Raw genomic sequence first — 21451 nt, 5'->3', positions numbered from 1 at the left:
CCCAACTCCAGTAATACTTCCTAGAGAGAGATGTCACAATGAAATCCATCAAAACATGCTTCCAAGTTCTTCCCACACACAAATGATACACCTGTCATCTCTCCCCGTTGTATTACTGTAATTCAGTCAAGTTGGTTTTGGATCATAGAAGTTCTATTTTTTTATCTAACTTAAACAGTTATTGAATTTTAATCTAGTGAAGAATAATCCATTCTAAAGAAGCAATTCCCAATATATCTCAGATGGTACTAAAAGTAACTTGTTTTTTTAAAAGAAATGCTTCTCGCCGGAACCGGTTTGGCTCAGTGGATAGAGCGTCGGCCTGCGGACTGAAGGGTCCCAGGTTCGATTCCGGTCAAGGGCATGTACCTGGGTTGCGGGCACATCTCCAGTAGTGCAGGAGGCGGCTGATGGATGTTCCTCTCTCATTGATGTTTCTAACTCTCTATCTCTCTTCCTCTCTGTGAAAAATCAATAAAATATATATATTTTTTTTAAAAGAAATGCTTCTCCAAAGTATACTTCCATAGGCAGTTGTGAAAATTTTGCATTTAAAAGTCATGGATACGTAGGCAATACAACTATTGCTATTGTAAAAGCCATCTGGGGTAAAAGAGATAAGAGATAGCTTAGTTAGGCTTTTAAAAAATATTTTAAACCATTTGAGAAGAATGAGAGTAATGGAAATATATGCGTATCCGGTTAATGAGTAAGGCCTTTGGGATCCAATAATCTACAATAACCAAATAATGCACATAACAAAGTTACTGACCTCATGAAAAGATTTGAGCATACACATATTTAGCATTCCTTATGTAACAATATATACTAGAAGCCCTAAATACCTTCTCAGACAACTCACCTGGATAAATTTATGTGAAAAAAAAATAGGAGAGGGAAGGCACAGCATTTTATGATTTATCAGGATTTGAGACACTATTACTTTATTACTAGAAAAAAAATACCCAACACTATTCTACCTTTGTTAGCTTCTCTTTGAAAACCTTTGTTTAGTAGCCACTTTCTATTTGTTATTGAATCATTTTGGGAGAGAAAATTAACAGCAGATACTAATACTAGGAACTAAAATATCTAATCCTGCTTTGGTTGAGTGGACATTTAGTTACTACCTACCCAAAACCCATTCCGTCTCTCTCTTTAAACAGCACCTAAATTTCTTTTGTGGAAACTACCCCATGCGTTGAGTGGGATTTATCACACTCCTAACTGCAGGTGTGGGCCCCATTGGCCCATGACAATCATATAACTCCATTTCTTTGCTACTCTGAGTGGCTTAAGGACAGTGATATATATGTTCAATGCTATCTATTAATTTTGTAACAAGCAATTTTATTGTATTACTAGAGGCCTGGTGCACGAAATTCATGCATAGGGCAGGTGTGGGAGGGCATCCCTCAGCTTGGCCTGCACCCTCTCCAATCCGGGACCCCTCAGGGGATGTCTGAATGTTCCTTGCAATCGGGGAATCGCTGGCTCCTAACCGCTCGCCTGCCTGCCTGCCTGATCGCCCCTAGCACCTCTGCCTGCCTGCCTGATCACCCCTAACCACCTCTGCCTGCCTGATCACCCCTAACACCTCTGTCTGCCTGCCTGATCACCCCTAACCACCTCTGCCTGCCTGCCTGATCTCCCATAACTGCTCCCCTGCTAGCTTCATCACCCCTAACCGCTCCCATGCTGGCCTGATCGCCCCTAACCACCTCTGCCTCACCCCTCACCCAGAACCCAGGATGCTCTCCTCCGGCCAGTCGCAGGGACCTGGGACCCAGGATCCAGGCTTCCCTCCCTCTGGCCGGCTGCAGGCACTCAGGACTCGGGCCGGCTTCGCCTGGGCCGGCCACAGCCGCAGGGGACCGTGGGTGGGTGGCTTCACCTGGGCCACAGCCACAGGTGCCCAGGACCATGGGATGGGCGGCTTGTCCCTCTCCCAGGCCACAGCCACAGGCGCTGGCTCCAGGGACTGCAGGGCAGGCAGCTTGTCCCTCTCTGGGGCCGTAGGAGCAAGCGCAGCCACTGGCGTCTGGGACCACGGAGCAGGCGGCTTGTCCTTCTCCCGGGCCATAGCCTGGCTGGTCCCCATTCCTCTCTCTCAGTATTGAGTGTCTGAGCCATTACGGTGTGAGGGCATGATGACCATTTGCATATTAGTTCTTTATTATGTAGGATTTTATTGCTTGTAAGATTTTTTTTTTTTTTTTGGATTTTCCAAATATACAATCATGTTATCTGCAAATTATGATCATTGTACCCCATCTTTTCTCTTTCTTTCTTTCTTTTTTTTGATGGGGTCTGGTTGCAGGAGCATTTATTCCAATAATGCCGGCAGTATGGGAGAGCATTCGTGTTGGGGTCCAGCCCCAGCAGGTCCAGGGGTTCCCAAAGGTGTGGACGGAGTCAGCGAAGAAGGAATGACACGGAGGCAGCGTTCAGTTGATCAGCAGCCTAGCCAGGATCTCCAGCCAGGTTCTGTCTTTTCTCTTTATTCCTAATTGCATTAGCTGGTACCTCTAAAACAGTGTTTAAAAAGTGATCAGCATTAACCTCTAGGATATCCTTGACTTGTTCCTGACTTTAATGAGATGCTTCTAGTTTTTATCCATTTAGCATAATGCTAGCTTTAGGGTTTAGGTAACTATATCTTATGTCAAGAAAATTTTATTCTATTTCTACTTTGTTAAAAGGTTTATTCTTGAAATCAATAATTGATATTGAACATTACCAAATTCATATATTGGAATTATTTTACTATTTTCTTCTTAGATATATTAATGTAATGAATTACTCTATTTTGGATATCATACTATTGAATTATCTTTGCATTTTTAAAATAAACCTTACTTGATCTGGTATACTATAATCCTCTGTGCTATTAAAATCTACTTGTAATTATTTTACAGGAATTTTGCACCCATAGTAATAACTGAGATTAGTTTGTGTGACTTTTTAAATGTAGTCATTGGGTTTCATTAAAATAATTTAGGGGGTTTTCCACTTTTAATATGCTCGGAGACACTTTAAATGCCCCTGGAATTATCTGTTCCCCTATGAATTCCCTGTGAAAACTCTAGGCCTAATGCATTTTGTGAAGAGAAGGAGTTAGGTTTTTCATTACTTTATTTCTTCTATTTATACCAGAAGGTAATTGGTCCTTTTGGAGTTTCTGTTTGGCAAATTATATTTACCTGGTTATAGCACACTTACCACCTCAAAGTTCAGAGAGCTCCTGCTTTTCAAATTTCTGGGTAGTAGTGGTAGAAGCTTTGTGTAATCTGGTTATTCTATTAAATTACAGCACAATATTTTTTAGGTGTGCTGTAATTTTACTTTTTGTTTTCCTGATCTGTTGTGGACTGAAGTGATTAATTTCCCACCACTGATGTGTTTCCATTTCTTTTTGCATCACCTTCTATTTTTGCTTTATCAATTCTATTTTATTTGATAATAGATATAAATTATTCATATTTTCCTAATGAATGGAACCCTTGAACATTATAAAGGGTCCATGTTATTTTACTGGATAGTTTTGGGCTAAATCTAATCTTGACTGGCATAAGACCACAATCTCTGCTTTTTTTTTTTTTAATTAGCATTTGGTTAATTTACTTTGGCCCATTCTTTTATTTTTACTCTTATTGAATAAAATAAAACTTTTGTTTTAGGTATATCTCTTGAATTCAGTGCTGAATTTGCTTTGTGATACAACTGAAATTAGTGAGTTTAGTCCATTTATATTCATTGGCTTACAGACATATTTGGTCTCAGTGTTTTCATGTTTTTGTAATTGTTTTATATTTTTTAAGGTATGTGACCATTTGCTGGAAGGACAGGGAAGGCCCTGGCTGATTTTGCTCAATGTATAAAGCCTTGGCCTGTGGACTGAAGGGTCCCGGTTCAATTCCGGTCAAGGGCACATGCCAGGGTTGTGAGCTCAATCCCCAGTAGGGAGTGTACAGGAGGCAGCCAATTGATGATTCTCTCTCATCATTGATGTTTCTATCTCTCTCTCCCTCTCCCTTCCTCTCTGAAATCAATAAAATTATATATTTTTAAAAATATGTGACTTTTATTTTTTTTCCTTGTGTATTTCTCCTACTAAATAGGAAGGCTTATATTGTTCTAGTTGTTATCTTTACAACCCCAACTTTATATAATGCCCCAATCCTCTACTACTTTCCTACCATATGCATTTACTTTTTTCTTCCCCAACTCCTACCCCTCACAACTCCTGTTAGCTTTTCACTTTTGCATTATCAGGCATACAAGGCACTTCAGTTATGTGATTGGCTTTCCTTTGCTTGCCTTTTATACCTATAATTGCTTTCTAAGTCTTTAAAATTTTTGTTATTTTCATTTCATTTTGCTCACTTCCTCATTTCCACCCAGCTTGTCCCTTCCTGTATGTTTGGCAGGACCTACTTGTCCATGTATTGCTTCTCATTTTGCTTTCATTTCTATGATGATTACATTTTTTTCTTCCATGTGCACTCTCAGCTTATACCCTCATTCTTTCTATTGTGTTAGCATATGTTCTCTGCTTTATGGTTTTTTTCTCTCATAGAGCAGATTCGTTCATTCTGATTTTAAAATTTATGATGGAATGTTTGATCATGATTTTCAGCTGCTCTGTGGAAATATTTTTCTGGTCAATTTGCTTTGACGACCCTTTGTTTTGTTTCTTCCTCCTTTTCTCTGTTATCAGCTTTATATGGATACTAGAGGCCCGATGCATGAAATATGTGCAAGGGGCTTGGCCCTTGTAGCCCCAGCTTTGTCCAGAAGGTTGTCTGGAAAGATGTCCAGAAGGTTGTTTGGCTGTCTGGTCTAATTAGCATAGTATGCTTTTATTATTATAGATTGTGCACATTCCTTTTTGATTACTTATCTCTGAAGCAGCTGAGTTTTTCCTATACCTATACTTGCAAGGGGTTCATTGGCTGAAAGGACAAGGCCAGTTACTAATTTTTTTCTTATTTTTCTCAATTATAGTTTGCATTCAACACTGTTTTGTATTAGTTTTAGGTGTTAAATTTTTTATAACCTTGATTTTGTGTAATTTTGTTTAACCTTTACTTTTCTTCAGCCAATGGAGATAGACAGGGACTTTTCACAATGCATCTTTCTCTTCCTGCTCTGCCATAGAGATAGACTGTTCCTATAAATAATGCTTGTCTATGTCCTCGTTTAGACCCTCCTCCACAGCCTCTCAGAACCAAATCAGATCCAGGGATGCTCTCATGGCCAGCATATGTACCTTGTTCCTCCTGTTATAAACAAGGGATTTTTATTTTGGAAATAAAGATGTACCTTTCCTCTTTAAGAAACATTCTTTGCTGTCTTCAATTTGGCTTATGTCCTACAGTCCACCAAATTTGCTCTTATTAAGTACCAAAGGTTGTTCTTAGTGACCTCCATGTGGTCAAATCCAATGCACACCTTCCTGTCTACAGGTAGCATTAAGATTTATATCCATAGACCCTCTCGCCACGTTCACTGTGTGCACTCCTGCATGATCTTCCTGCTTTGAAGGAACCATTCCACTTGTTTTGTGGTTTGGGATTATAGCTGTGTCCTTAGTTGAATAAAATATGTAACTTGTGAGTTTCCTTCTTTCCTTTTCTTTTTTCTCTTTTTTTCTTTCTTCCTATATTTCTTTCATACCTCTTATTGTTTTTTGAATGCCTTCCAGTGAGAGAAAAGAGAAATGGCAACTTCACACTTCATCTTAGAAATATTTTGAAGTTTAAAACAACAATCACATGTGAGAAGTGAGATTTATGACAAGCAGTTGAGTGGAATATTGTATCATTCATCAAGATAGGAAACCTTAGAGGTTTAATAAGATAAAAATCATTGAATTCAGTCTTATACATGTTAAGTTTGAAATGCCTGTGAAATATTTAAATGGAAATGTTAGGTAGGAAGTTGGGAAACAATACCTATAGCTCAAAGATGCGGTTTGGACTGGAGAGATTACCTAGAAAAGAGAAGCATCTGGCCCTGGATGAAAGCTTAGAGAACCCCAACATTTAGAAGTTGGTAGATGTGGGACCGTGAGAAGGTGAGTCAGAGAGATAGAAGGAAAATCATGAGAGTGTGATCTCCTAGAAATCAAGGAAAAGAATTGGCTGTTTCAAGGAAGAAGTAGTGAACTTGTCCAATGCAGCTAAAAGGTAAAGTAAGATGTAGATAGAAAGGTGTGCACTGGATTTGGCCACGTGGAAGTCACTAAGAACAACCTTTGGCACTTAATAAGAGCAGTTTTGGTGGACTGTAGGACAGAAGCCAGATTGAAGAGTCCTGTGGAGGGAAGAGAGGAGATAGAGATGTTTTGCTGTGAAAGCAAACAGAGAAATGTACAGTAGCTAGAGAGATGATGATAAGATCAAGGAAGGCTTGTTAAAATGGACAACACCAGAGCATGTTTGAATGTTATTGGAAATAATCCCAGAGAAAGGGCGTGGTTGATAACTCGGGAGAGAGTGGATAACTCAGGGAGCAAAGTCCTTGAGGTGGCTAGCGTCACTGGGATCCAAAGCACACATTGGGCACTGGCTTCTGAAAGGAGAATTCAGGTTTGTAGATGGGTACAGGTGCAACGCAAGAAGTTCCTGTTTCTATTTTCTCAACAAAGAATGAGGCAAGATCGTCAGCTGAGAGTTTTGAAGTGGTATGAAGTAACAGATTGAGGATGGAGAAGAAAGCATGAAACAGTGTTTTGAAAACCAGAAACAAAGCTACAGGAAAAGTAGCTTGGCTCAAGTAAACTCATAAAAATTCAAAAATAAAAAAGGAAAAGAAAAAATATGCCACCCTGCTGCTTACATCGAATCAAGTGCTGAGTCCTTCATCAAGAGCAATCTACATCTGGAGCAGACTTGTGCTCGATCATAATTCTGCAGCAACAGGCTTATCAAGTACACAGGAAAGAAATGGTTAACAGCAGCCAAAATATGACTAGTGATAGCCAGTCCTCAAAATTTCCCAGACAGAAGCCTTTGGAAGGATGAATTAATTCATGAAATCTTATATCTATCTGAACTATACTAGTATAACTTAGAGGCTATATATTTAAAGGTAATGAAAGTTAAAATAAATAAAAGTTAAGGCCAAGTAGCATTAAATAAAAGTCTATCTGCTTTCTAAGATTTTTAAATTTTTTATTTGCTTTATTCATACCTTCAGTTTTCATAAAACTTTTCGTGTTTTTGTTTTTGCCATCCTAGAACACTCTCTTATATCATATATAGTTATCTTCTATCAGGGTTAGGGGTGCCCACCCCTAAGCAAAAATCTGTGTACAGTTTTTGACTCCCCAAAAGCTTAGTTGTCCCTTGGTATTCATGGGGGATTGGTTTCAGGATTCCATACAGATATGGAAATCCATAGATGTTCAAGTCCCCTATGCAAAATGGCATAGATCAATGCTTACAGTCGGCTCTCCACATCCGAGGATTTCCAACTGCGGTTGGAGCCTGGCTGTTGTGGTTCAGTGGTTGACCGTTGACCTATGAACCAGGAGATCACGGTTTGATTCTGGTCAGGGCACATGCCTGGGTTGCAGGCTCAGTCCCCAGAAGGGGGTGTGCAGGAGGCAGCCGATGGATGTTTCTTTCTTATCGATGTTTCTATCTCTCTATCCCTCTCCCTTCCTCTCTGTAAAAAATCAATAAAAACATATTTTTAAAAAATGAAAGCAAGGCTACATTTAAATTAGTTGTATTTTTCTCTAATTCTGTCCACTTACTTTGACTTTACTGTTTAGTGAAGATACTTTGGAAATGTCAGAGTGTCAGCTCTGCTAAATGGAACTGAAGAAAAGCACTTTGTTTGGGCCTGGGGTCAGGTGTGGATAGGTTAGAGGAATCAAAATGAGAAAACCTAAGGAAGTTGAAAAATAGGACCCTTTCCTATCTTGACACTTACTTCTGGGTCTCTTCTATAATAGAAGTTTGGGAGGTAGGGCATATGGTTTTACTCATCTGCATTCATTTATTCTTCAGATGTCAAAGGCTCACCTCCTTAGACAGATATTAGTCTTTATCTGTTTAGCCTGTGAGTTAGATTTTGAAAAAATAAAATATTTATTTATGGATTACTTTTGGCAATTTCTTCTCTGTATCCCATGTTGAAGAATTTGACTATCACTGTTTATGGATATCTACAAATCAATTTAAAGCAATGGTTCTTTTGTAGTTTTAGAAGTTGAGATATATAGAGTGACTTGAATATTTTTGCAGTTCTATAATGATAGAAGGGAGTTTAATAGCAAAGCAGGAAGATTGTGAGGTTTTATACTTATGGAGCAACTGGTTTATGATTTTTCTTCCCAGGAAATGCTGATGTTAAAACATAAATGTAAGTACAGACCAGCACAGTTCTTGTGTCAGATGAGGGAGCCATTGCTTTAGAGGCCCTTTGTGCATTCCCCTCCCTTCCCCCAGACATACACCTAAATTCGGGCAAGATACGCATAGGACTCACCAGAACCTTTGCCCTCTACTGTACTTCATTCTGGATTATCAGGACCCTGGTGCCAAGGGACAACTGTTTCAGGGAGATGTAGATAGAGTTTAGATGTGGGGGCTGGATTGTCTCTCTGTGTGAGCACAAGACCCTCCTCAGATGGGTTAGAGCTGGAAGTGGGAAGAGAAGAGGTGCAGGACACAGGCAAGAACCAGTGCCCTAACTTCCTGCACTGCAAAGGCATCTGCTTAGAACTGCAAGGAGTTTGGAAATTCTGAATACTTGCCAGGGCATTACAAAGATACAGTTGTCAAGGTAGGAGAATAGGACATATTTTATTAAACTGTTTGTTTGACTTATAACTTTTAAATATATATGCCTGTGGTATGTAGGCCTCCATTCATATTTCTGCCCGGGTCTTTAGGGCAGGACCTTGTCCAGAGAACAGGGAAGTGTCGGTCATGTTATATGTGAAACAGAGACTCTGTTTAGGGACAGTACTTTATATGTGTGTATATTCTCAGGCCATTCCACGAGGATCCCAAGGCTGTGGTTGTCCGTGGACAGGTTGACTTAACGTACATGTGCTGGGCACGAACTTCTCACTGAATAAATGGTTAATTGGATCAAGCTAATACTAAATATGTATTAATCACCCACAGTATTCATGACTTTAGACAAAGAGCTGCTTTCATGGAGCTTATAATTAAGTAGAAGGAAGAAGGCAAGTCTAAAACTAGTGGAAAGAACAGGAAACTGTAGGAAGAATGTGGGAAGTAGTTCTGTGGTACAAGCAAACTTTTCGTAAAGATCATAAGATTTGTGCTTCATCTCCAAGGAAGGGTAGACTTTTGGAAGGCAGATATAACCCAACTAACATTTGCTCAGAGTACTACACAGGAGGTACTTCACATCCTATATAATAAAAGCCTAATATGCTAAGTGTCCGGTTGTCTAGTTGTCTATTCAACTAATCAAAGTGTAATATGCTAATGATATGCTAAGGCCACTCAACCGCTCACTATGACAAGCACTGACCACCAGGGGGCAGACACTCCAACCAGTAGGTTAGCTTGCTGTTGGGATCCAACTAATCAGGACTGAGCGAGACAGGCTGGACATGCCCTGAAGCCCTCCTGCAGTCCCTCCCTGACTGGCCAAACTCCTGCGTCCCAAACTGAGGCTTCTTAAGGTCAACCAAAAAAAAAAAGAGAGTGAGAGAGAGTTGAAAGGACTTTCTCACTCTGTAAGTCAATGTCTTTAAAATGCATGTCTGGGAACCACCTAAGTCATCTCAACACACCTATGCTATATGCCTCATTCCTTATACTGTAGTAGTTGAGAGTCTAGAGACAAACACAGGTAAATGACCCTTCCATAAACTGGGAGGAAAATACAGAGTGCCTCAGGTTAGCAGCATCCACTCCTATGCTAGTTAGTCTTAGAAAACTTTCAATGCCCTTAGAATCCTTGTCCATCAAGAAGGTTGGGTTGTTGCTCCCTTAGCTCCTCTGGAGAGGAAGGAGAACTCAACTAATAGCAAGTACACTTTAAGAATCTAGTTCTGCAAGAGATTGGGCTAAATATGTTCCGGTTCTGAGTTTGCTTGCATTGAAGTTTTGGTTTTCAAATTAGGCCCTGAGATATGAAGCAAAGCTAATTTTATTCAACAATATTGGGGGGAAACTTCATTTTGAATTTTTGTGCATGTAAGGTGTCTGTCATGTATATGCCCAAACATTCCACTTTTCCATGTGGCCTGATCTTGTGTTTGAGTATATGTGTTTCTGTGTGTTTTATAAATGCCCAAAGGCCCTGGCTGGTGTGGCTCAATTGGTTAGAGTGTCATCCCATGCACTGAGTAATCGTAGGTTTGATTCTTGGTCAGGGCACATACCCAGGTTGTGGGTTTGATCCCCAGTCAGGGTGCATACAGGAGGCAACCAATTGATGTTTCTCTTTCACATAGATGTTTCTCTCTCTCTTCCTCTCCCTTCCTCTCTCTTTAAAATCTATGAAAAAGATATCCTCCAGTGAGGATTAAAAAAAAATGCCCAAAGAATGGATCACTGTTTTGTTGCTGGGCTGATAATGGTATTAACCCTAGTAACAGTCTCTCTCAGGCAATAGGATTTTTACCAGTGACCAGCATTCCCCAATATCTGGAGGCAGCAGGGCCCTATGTTTCCTCCCTAAAATCTTACCACCAAGTGAATAGTACAATGAAAATAAGTCTTATTCATAACTCTTACCACTCTACCACCTGGCCAAAACCACCTTTATCACTCATCAGAATGATGGCACAGCTTCCTCCCTGCTTCTACCCCTTTTCCCTGGAGCCTACTCTTGAGACACACACAAACACACACCAAGGAGATTTTTTAAAACCTAAGTCAAATCATTTCACTCCACTGCATGGACCTGTGATAGCTGCCCATCTTATGCAGAACAAATTTCAGTCCTTCAAGGCTTCTGGGCCCTACATGATCAGGCTCCCCACTACTTTTTTCTCCTCACACTCTTTTCTATGCCCATTGTGTTACAGGCACTCTGGACTCTTGTCCTGCTTGGAACATACCAGGCATGTCTTTCTATGGGCTTTATAGTGCCTGGTCTCTGTGACAGGATGGGAACCTCACATTTTCATATGTCTGCTTGACTAACTTCCTCATCTCTTTCAAGTCGTTGCTCAAGTCTTCTCAGTAAAGCCCAGATTGCCCGCTTTATTTAATACTAGAGATCTGGTGCACGGGATTCATGCACTGGTGGGGGGCATGGCCTGTGGGGATCGGCCCACTGTGAGAGTGCTGCTCATTCTGGTCAGCCGACTGGCTGTGGACCTGCCCTCTGAACAGCTGCTCCTGTTGTGGGAGTGCCACTCCCACTGTGGGAGCGCACTGACCACCTGTGGTGAGCATCAGTGCACGTCATAGCAACTGGTCGACCAGTAATTCTGGTCTTTCCGCCATTCGGTCACTGGGCTTTAATTATATAGGATTTCAACTTGGCAACCCACCTCCATTTCTTCATGTGCTCAGCTTTTATTTATTTATTTTTAAAAATATGTTTTTATTGATTTCAGAGAGGAAAGGAGAGGAAAGAGAGATAGAAGCATCAATGATGAGAGAGAATCATCAATTGGCTGACTCCTGCATGCCACCCCCCCCCCCCCCAACACTGGAGATTGAGCCCACAACCATGACTTCCTGGTTCATAGTTTGATGCTCAACCACTGAGCCACAATGGCTGGGCTAATGTGTTCAACTTTATATGATTTTTGTACCACTTATGACTTTCTAAAACACAATGTAATTTACTTACCTGTTAGGACTATTTGTTTATTGTCTGTCTCCCTGTGCTGGAATGTAAACTCTATGAGGGCAGGCTCTATATTTTGCTCATTTATATCTCAAGCACCCAGAATAATGTCTAACACATAGCAGAAACTCAATAAATGTTTATTGAATTAAATTAATGAAATGGATCAAAATCCAACCCCCTACCCTAACAACCTATAAACTCAACAAAATCCCAGTTCTAGATCCTTTTAGGTAGTATGATGGGCACTCTGAATGAAAGGTGCATTCTGAAGTGGATATAACAATATCCCCTGAGATCCATTATCTGGGCAGATCATGAGAGTGTGGGAATGAAGGATTTTGGACTAAATGGAGTTTGGGACCTAAAGATAGGCTTCTGAGCTTGCCAGGTGCCTACCAGGTGTTCTTGATGGCAATATTCTTGGTAAGAACACTTTGGTAGTACATGTGATGATCAAGGCCCTTCACCTTAGCCCTAGCTAATATTATACCCCTCCTGCAGGACTTACTATTTCAAAGAGTTTGTCTTTGGAGTTTCTATTTGGAATGTAAAAATGGTAAAGTTGAAAAAACAACAACAAAAAAAACCAACCACCACAAAGCAAAACCACACTCCCAAAAAACACACACCCAACAAACAAACAAAACACAAAAATAACCAACTATTTTACAAAGAGTACATTACAAAAGGAATGTCCATCTTTATGTTCAAGTTCAAATTTGTAGCAAAATGAGAAACGCAGGATGCTTTCATAGATAGAGGAGGATAATAGTCAGAATGGCCAACTGAGATTTGATTTGTTTTCTCTTCAAGGAGCCAAAAAGATGTCTTAACAAGATAAAATACTCCATTGTGATGATGTGGGAGTGATTGAGCAAAGTAGGTTAGTTTAGTAATAATACTAGTAAATTAGTTTCAAGACTGAACACTCCCAATGAACAAGTACAAAGCAAAGCATGGATATTGGTGTTGCATGTTCATGACACAGCTAGAGAACTTCCTCAGATGCTCTCGGCCTCTCCAGGTCTCTGAGCTACTTGCCCTGCCTTAACTGTTCCCAGGTGACTGAACCAGCACAGGCCTCCAGAACAGATCAGCCACAAGCTTAAGCCCTGGCAGAAAACTCAATCAGGGAAGCAGAACCACGATGGGTATGTTGAAAAAGGAATTTATTACAGAAATTAGACCTCTACATGTGTGGGAAGTAAGAATCTGAAAAGAGGTTGTTGAAGGATCAGAGACCAGCCCTGACACAAAGGAGTCCAAGCTGGTGGGGAAATCTGGAAGCTAAGCCCATCCAGTTGGTGGAGAATCCAACTGGTGGAGAAGGCCTGGTGTCAAAGTCTACGGAAGTTTGAGGACTCTTTATGACTACCACCCCTGTGAGGCTGTGAAGTCTGTTAGCCCAAATGTGGTTGCAGTTATTCAGCAGAGAGAACAGAAGAAATAAGAGCCCTCCTGGGTCTGGACATTTTTCTCTTGCCACATCTAACCCATGATGACTTTTAGAGTTTAATGGCTATACTTTTGTTAAAATGAAACTCAGATCTCAGTAATTTCAGTTTTGTCTATCTGAACAAATATAGACCTATAAGTCTATAGGGAAGGGGATTCTGGGAAACAGTTTTCAGCATAACCAAGTTTCCTATAGAACAAACCAGCACAATTACCATACAATGGCTGCAGAGCATGGGGTTTGTCTCTCTAGTTGCCAAAGGGATCAGATCACTCGACCTGGTTTTGAGTGTACAATTCTGTAACACATCATCTGTATATTATATTGTGTGTTCACCACTCCATGTCAAGTCTCCTTCCATCACCATTTATCCCCCCTCTTCCCTCTTCTACCTCCTCCCATCCCCTTTCCCTCTGATTTATACTGTGCTACTGTCTGCGTCTTTTTGTTTGCTTAATCTCTTCACCTTTTTCACCCAACTCCCCTCTCCTCCGACAGCTGTCAGTCTGTTCTTATATCTATGAGTCTGTTTTTATTTTGTTTGTTAGTTTTGTTCATTAGATTCCACATATAAATGAAATCATATGGTATGGCACATTTACACAATGGAATATTACTCGGCTGTAAAAAGATAGGAAATCTTTTTTTTTTTAAAGTATATTTTATTGATTTTTTACAGAGAGGAAGGGAGAGAGATAGAGAGTTAGAAACATCGATCAGCCGCCTCCTGCACATCTCCTACTGGGGATGTGCCAGCAACCCAGGTACATGCCCTTGACCGGAATCGAACCTGGGACCTTTCAGTCCGCAGGCCGACGCTCTATCCACTGAGCCAAACTGGTTTTGGTAAGATAGGAAATCTTAACTTTTGTGACTGCATGGATGAACTAGGAGAGCATTATGCTAAATGAAATAAGCCAGTCAAAGAGAGACAAGTACCATGGCATCTTTTGATGAAGCACTAGCATTTCAGCCTTCCTGAGAAACCTCAGCTAAAATTGTACCCATAGAAAAACTGCAAATAAAAAGAAGTGTGAGCCTTAGCTGGTTTGGCTCAGTGGATAGAGCGTCAGCCCACGGACTGAAGGGTCCCAGGTTCAATTCTGGTCAAGGGCATGTACCTTGGCTGCAAGCTTGATATCTGGCTTTGGTCAGGGCTCATGCGGGAGGCAACCAATGGATGTATCTCTCTCACATTGATGTTTCCCTCTCTCTGTCTCTCCCCCTCCCTTCCACTCTAATAAAAAAAACAAACAAACAAAAAAGGAAGTGTGAGAGTTGTACAAAAAGCATTGATGGTGGGGACTATGATTTGTGTGAGGCTCAGTTCATTTGCTTGTTATGAAATTATAGCATTAATAGTATTTTAAGAATATCATTATCTTCCTTCACTGAAAAAGTCCATGGACAAGTATTTCTCTGAGACAAATAAAAGGAATGGATTGGGGAGCAGAGATCCTTTAAGTCAAAGTATGACTTGTGACCCAAACTCTCAGCAAGAATATATACTTAATGAAAACATTGCTCTCTGGCAACTTCTGAGCAATAACACTGCCATAGCTCAAAAAGCAGTGAAAAGCTTGTTATTCGTATTTATGTATCCATGCCAGTCTGGGTTTTCAAAAGATTGTGATGGACAGAGTGCAGAAGCTGCCTTGATACGCAGTGTCAGCTCTCTTTAATCCATTCCCCCAAATGCCATCACATCTTATTGGATTGTTAACCAATGAGTCAGGTAGTAGACTTTTTCCCTTGATAATTAAACCTATTTTTAAAAATAATAAAACACACATCTAATATGAAATAGAGTAAACGTGTGGAGGCATTCTTGTGATAACATATGAGATTTAGGTCTTTTTAAAAAATGTGTTTTTGGAGCTCCCGTGGCACAATCAGTTAGCGCGCGGTACTTATAAAAAATGTGTTTTTATTTATCACATATGTAATACCCTTTGTAATACTTTAAGCAATAAAAAATAAAAAAAAAAGAAATAGATCTATTGAATACTATAAGGAAAAAAATAAAGACAAAGCATTTTAAAAGGAAAAAAAATGTGTTTTTATTTATCTCAGAGAGGGAGAGAGATAGAAACATCAATGATAGGAGAATCATTGATCGGGTGCTTCCTGCACACCCGCTACTGGGGATAGAGTCTGCAACCCCAAGCATGTGCCCTTGACCAAAATCAAACCGAGGACCCTTCAGTCCACAGGCGGACGCTCTATCCACTGAGCCAAACCGGTTTCGGCGAGATTTAGGTCTTGATGGTTACTCTCCCTTCCTCAATAGTTTATGGTTGATTGCCATGAGAGGGTCAGTGAAAAAAATGTGAAAATTTCTAAAGTTCTTTAGGTTAAAGACTCTGTATGCTTTCATCTCTTTTCACACTTTTGTATTTTCTTCTATATGGGTTTTGGCTTTTCTTTTTAGAGAGAGAGCAGTTTCAGTAGTTTCTATCCATGGAACCCAGATGGAAGGAATAAAAAGGTGGGGATGATCAAATGAAGGTCAGCGGAGGTGGGGGAGGGGGTTAGCTTGAGAACACTGTCTTCACTGGGAGGGAGTTAAGGTGAAACTGTGTTGGGTCACAGGCCCCAGCATCTATTATTTTATGACAAGACAATATGACAACATTGCTAGTTAAAGTGGGAGAAGCTAATTCAAAAGGTGGGATTGGAGATTCAAAAGAGATTGTATGTGAGAAAAAGTGCATACAATTAATTGACTATGTTTCATAGCAAATCAGGATTTTATCAGCACAGAAAACAGTGAAATGCCATCACAGCTGCCTCAGTGGGTAGCATTATCTTCAATTTCTGAAGCCTCCCCCCACCTTATCTCATCCAGTCGGACCCCTAGACAGCTCACGAAGCACTCCCAGCGCAGTTTCAGTAACAATTCCTGTTACAATCAGTGTTCTCTGGATTTTTATCCCCCTGAAGATGGCGATGGCAGAAAAGCCTTGAGATTCTTCTGAGATTTCATCATTAATTACCCCATTCTTTCCCAGAAACTTTGCCTTCCGAGTAATCTGCCCTCCGGCATAGGCTGGGAACGGTTTAAGGGTGGGAGAGTTAAAGGGGGTGGGAAGGTTTGTCAAGTGAGAACGATCCTTTCAAGGAGCTCAAGTGTATCTCACTCAGCCTGAGAAGTTTTTGCTTCAGAGTGTCAGGGATGGCGGGGAGCAATCACACAGTCTTGTAGGTTTACAGACCAGTTTGAGACAGGGGGTCGGCCGCCAGGCTGCTGTTCCTTTCTGAATCTGCTCTCTTTCGGTGCTCACAGCGACCCCGCTCCAGCCGCGAGTGCTCGGGCCATCCGAGCCACCCCTTGCGAACCCGGGCCGGCCCACCAGCGCTGGCCTGGGAGGGCGGGGACGCTTCCACGGCGCTTAGGCCCCGGGATGCCCGGTCAGGGTCTCCACGGCGGTGATCTCTGGAACCAGAGGTTCCCACGGGTACCGGGCCGGGGATGAGCCCAGGAAGAGCAACCCAGCGCGTCGGAGGTTTGGAGCGCCGGGCCCGCGGCTCTCCGGGGGTGCGCAGGGAGGGGTGCCCAGCGGGGCGGGAGCGCAGCCGGAGTGCCGGCCGCCGGCGGATCCACTCCCGCCAGGATGGCCAGCCAGGGGCGGGGAGCCCAGAGCGCCGCCCCGCCAGTGCGCCCCGCCCGTGGGAGAGGAGGGGCTGCGGCGCGGCGGACCACTGGAGGCGCAGCTCCTCCGCCGTCACCGCTGTCGGAGCTGGAGACCGCGGCTCCGCTCCCCAGCCCGCCGCGCGCCTGTCTGCCCGCCGGGGCCGCCTCCCGCCTCCCGCCTCCCGCCGCTGCCGCCGCAGAATCTGCGGCGCGGCCCCTTGCCTTCCAGGTAGGTGTCCTAGCTGCACCGGGTACCCCTGGAGCGGATATGACGGTGCCCGTACCGGTGCCCGGGGGCATTGTGCGCGTCCGGAGGGCCGAGGACCCTTAGGGGCGCGCGGATGGGCAGCTTCGCTTTGGGCCCCTGAAGCATCATAGTCCTTGGGGGTCTCTCCTGACCGCATAACCTCTGCGACCGGGAGTCGGGGTTGGCGGTGCTAGTCCAGCCTGGCGGCCGAGGTGGGAGGGGGCGTCTGGGTCATGGTCCCCACGCGCCGTCCTCCCCTCCCGTCCTCCTCGTGTCGGGGAATTCCGGCCGCCTGGCTCTCGTGCCCGCAGCCCCCGCGCGGGCTCCCCCAGGCTGCTGGGGAATGAAGCTCGGGCCGGCGGAGGGACTGATGTAATTGTCAGCAGAGAACGGAACCCGCGCGGGTGAGAGCGCCCGCGCCCGCGCCCGTTCCAGCTGACGCCTACGCCGCACCTTCCACGGAATCCGGGGAGTCGGGAGGAGCGGCCGGGGAAGTTGTGCATTTGGTTTGATTGTGCGCGTGCACTGCGGACTGCCCTCGCGGGGCACCCCTGCCCACTCGGCTGCTGGCGCCCCTGCAGCCTTCCCTGCAGCCTTCGTCCACACCCCGGCCAGGGCCGAATCTGCCCCCCCTGGTTCAGACCGGGACAGCTTTAGCATTGCAGTCAAGACGTGCTTCCCCTGCACCCAGCCGGCTACTGCCCGCAGCTCGCGTCGCCCGGGCATTTGGGGGAGGAGGGGATGGGAGACCTGGGGAGGAAGCCGGGAAGAAGTAATGACAGCAGCAGATTTTGAAAAAAGCCTCTACTGAATGGATATGAGACACATCTGCATGACCTATACTGATTTGGTGGCAGTCTGTGATATACCTGAACGGTAGCTTCAACAGACCTAAAGCTGGGGAAAGCATTACATAATGGATATGAAGCAATTGACATGAAACTAAGTGAACTCTCAGGAGTGCTAGATTATTTCTTCCCTCCACCCCTAGGATCCAAAGGTCCTATAGGCTTTTTCTCTATTGGAATTTCCATTTTTCAATTGCTGGACTAGTTTTAGCAAATTGTATGTCGTATTCAGTTGTGATATTTTCCCAAATAAAATAATTTCTCTTGAATGTCTTTTCTTAAATTTAAAAACTGCATGCAAATGGATGGTAATGTATTACACAGCTAATTAAATATGTTATTTCTTCAAAAGTAAAATGAGAAAATATCCCATCGTAATATCCTTAACTTTGTTTTCCTCTTGGCTATAATCCACCCACACCCCACTTTGATTTGGAAGCATTTCTACAGTTTTAGGTACTGCAAGCTCACAGTGTTGATATTCCTTTCGAATGCTACAGCATTGCAGATACAAAGACTATTAATAAATGAAACAGAAGACCTCGCAGTAACTCACAGTGAGCAGAGTTCCCAAGGTCGAAGGGAAGCTGCAGTGTAATTCCGCTCTAATCGCCTACAGAGAATATGCACAGCTCTCATTGGGTTATAAGGAAGGCCTTGATTGGTGGAATATCATTCATATTATTCTTTTAACCCAAATCTCATGTTTTCCCCTAAAAATATTTTTTTATCTCAAAGTAGGAACAAAATATTTTGAAATTAAATCTTAGCTTTTAGAAAGTCTAAAAACCCTGTTTTTGATCATGTTTTCAGTTTTGATGAGATAACTCAATTATACGTTCAGTGGATGTATTCCTTTTGGGATATCTCAGTTTCAGATTATGACGGGTTATCAGTTGTCTCTTGGTTATGTGATTTGGTTGGACTTTTACAGGATATGTTTTCTTGTCCCTAGATTGCTTTGACTGTATGTTAGCTTTACTTGAAGAAGAAAGGTAAAGTACTTCCAGGATGAAGTGTTTGTGGTTGGATATCTGGTCTACCATTGCAGAAATAGATCTAGGTTAATGTATAAGTAAATAAAAGTTTTATGCAACTTTATTCATGACACGGATGAGGGAAAAGATTTAAATTTTAAATCATTCAGTAATCATTAAGTGGATAATTACTTATTGAGCACCATCTGTTCAAGACACCGGTCTAGGCATGTGGGAGATACAAATAAGAATAAAAAAGTCCCTGCCCTCAAGAGTTTGTCATCTCGTTTGGGAGGACAATGCATGAATTCACAAAATAAGGATTTTTTTCTTTTACTGCAATGTTTAAGTAATAATAATCCCCCCCCCCCTTTTTTTAGTCTGTTTTTAATCTCGGGAAAAAGGTCTTATACTCTCTGTTGACGTCTATGACACCCCCCCCCCCAACATTGTGTCATTAAGATTAATACATTATGTGTCTGTAACAAATATTTCCCTGTTCTGCCAATTGCCTTTTTTTTTGCATTAAAAAATATTGCAGAGTGCTGCTCGGATCATTCATGTTTCTGGGGCACTTGTGCAAGTGTTTTTCTTGGCCATATAACTAGGTATAGAATTTTTGATTTGTAGGGTGTGTGAATATTTAACTTACTAAATATTAACAAATTACTAGTATTTCCCACAGTTGTATTAATTTACATGAGCCAGGGAAACAAGCAAACACAAATCATCCAATACAATCAAGCATTTATATGTGTGTTGAAATATACTTCTTTTTAAAGGAAGAGAATGATGAACTTTAAACTTAGGGTAACAGTTATCTTTTGGGGGAAACCAAAAGGATATGATGGAGAAGAACACAGGTGCGTGGAAGTTATTGGTAATGATGTAGTTCTCAGGTGTGGTGGTAAGTTCATAGGTAATCATATTTTTTAAAAAGAGGGTCAGTCCAGCCAGTGTAGCTTGGTGATTCAGCATTGACCGATGAACCAGGAGATCATGGTTAGATTCCCAGTCAGGGCACATGCCCAGGTTGTGGGCTCGGTCCTTGGTGGGGGGCATGCAGAAGGAAGCTGATCAATGATGCTCATCATTGATGTTTCTATCTCTCTCTTCCTTCTTCTCTGAAATCAATAAAAATAAAGACATTAATGCTTTTTTTTTTTTTTAAAGAGGGCCATGCATGGATCAATGATAATTTTAAAGTTCTAAGGAAAAAGAAAATAAGGATAATACAGAGTCTTCATAAGGCAGAACAGGCTACTGCACCAAAAGACCCACACGGTGACAGTTGAGGGCTGAGGAAGCAGTCCCTGTGTACAGGATGAGTTGCCAAGAGCTCATGGTGGAGACCTGCAGGAAGGATGAGCAGGCCTTGCTGAAAAGAGGAAGGCCATCTCAGAGGAAATGATATGAACAGAAGTGGAGGAAGCCATATGAAATTGTCCAACAGTGAACCACTCAGAGGGTTCATAAAAACATCTAGGAAGCCCTAGCTGGTTTGGCTCAGTGGATAGAGCGTCGGCCTGTGGACTGAGGGGTTCCAGGTTCGATTACGGCCAAGGGCACATGCCCAGGTTACGGGCTCGATCCCCAGTAAGGGGGTGTGCAGGAGTCAGCCGACCAATGATTCTCATCATTGGTGTTTCTATCTCTTCCTCTCTGAGATCAGTCCTATATAATAAAGAGGTAATATGCGAATTGATCATCACACCTTCATACAAGATGGCTGCCCCCATGTGGACACAAGATAGTCACCACAAGATGGCAGGGGAGGGCAGTTGGGGGTGACCAGGCCTGCAGGGGAGGGCAGTTGGGGGGAACCAGGCCTGCAGGGGAGGGCAGTTGGGGGCAACCAGGCCTGCAGGGGAGGGCAGTTGGGGGCAACCAGGTCAGCAGGGAGGGCAGTTGGGGGTGACCAGGCCTGTAGGGGAGCAGTTAGGCATTGATCAGGCTGGCAGGGGAGTGGTTAGGGGCAATCAGGCAGGCAGGTGGGTGAGAGGTTGGGAGCCAGCAGTCCCGGATTGTGAGAGGGATCCCAGATTGGAGAGGGTGCAGGCTGGGCTGAGGGACAACCCCGCTCCAGTGCACGAATTTCATGTACCGGGCCTCTAGTAATAATAATAATAAAAAACATCTAGGAAACAGGTGGATATGGGGGGTCAGGAGTGAGGAGAGAGATCCAAGGGAGGGCCCCTAGTTAGGTTGATGATGGAGATGAGAGTCTCCATTTGAAGACAACTAAGAAGGGAATTCCTTCTGATAGGGCCAGTATTACAAAATCTATATAGTAAACTGACAAAAGGCAGAGCTAGGGAGGATAACCCAAATAGCTTAATATCCAGGACTATCTAACATTTTTTGGTGTTTGCTATTTTGATACCCATAGATTTGACTTTAACTCACTGGAAAGAAAAGGAAAGAATAGATAAAAATTAAATGACCTTGTGCTCTATATTTTTCTATCTTTTTCTTTGTTATTCT

General features: G+C 42.7%; 1 protein-coding gene across 10 annotated transcripts in view; it reads left to right on the top strand.

Moving 5' to 3' along the window:
- Positions 1-16994: 16994 nt before the first annotated feature.
- OSBPL6 (oxysterol binding protein like 6) overlaps positions 16995-21451 on the top strand; it is a 172206-nt gene continuing 167749 nt past the window's right edge. For 9 of the 10 annotated variants that reach the window (XM_036320007.1, XM_036320009.1, XM_036320014.1 and 6 more), the window contains exon 1: positions 16995-17124. The gene's annotated coding sequence lies outside the window, so the exon portion shown is untranslated. The remainder of the gene's footprint in view (positions 17125-21451) is intronic. The other variant, XM_036320008.1, reaches the window with a different exon arrangement.

The sequence above is a fragment of the Myotis myotis genome, unplaced genomic scaffold, assembly GCF_014108235.1.
Source record: "Myotis myotis isolate mMyoMyo1 unplaced genomic scaffold, mMyoMyo1.p scaffold_m19_p_8, whole genome shotgun sequence".
In the NCBI taxonomy this organism is placed as follows: domain Eukaryota; kingdom Metazoa; phylum Chordata; class Mammalia; order Chiroptera; family Vespertilionidae; genus Myotis; species Myotis myotis.
The sequence above is the reverse complement of the archived record's forward strand: the minus strand, read 5'-3'. Positions and strand labels throughout refer to the sequence as shown.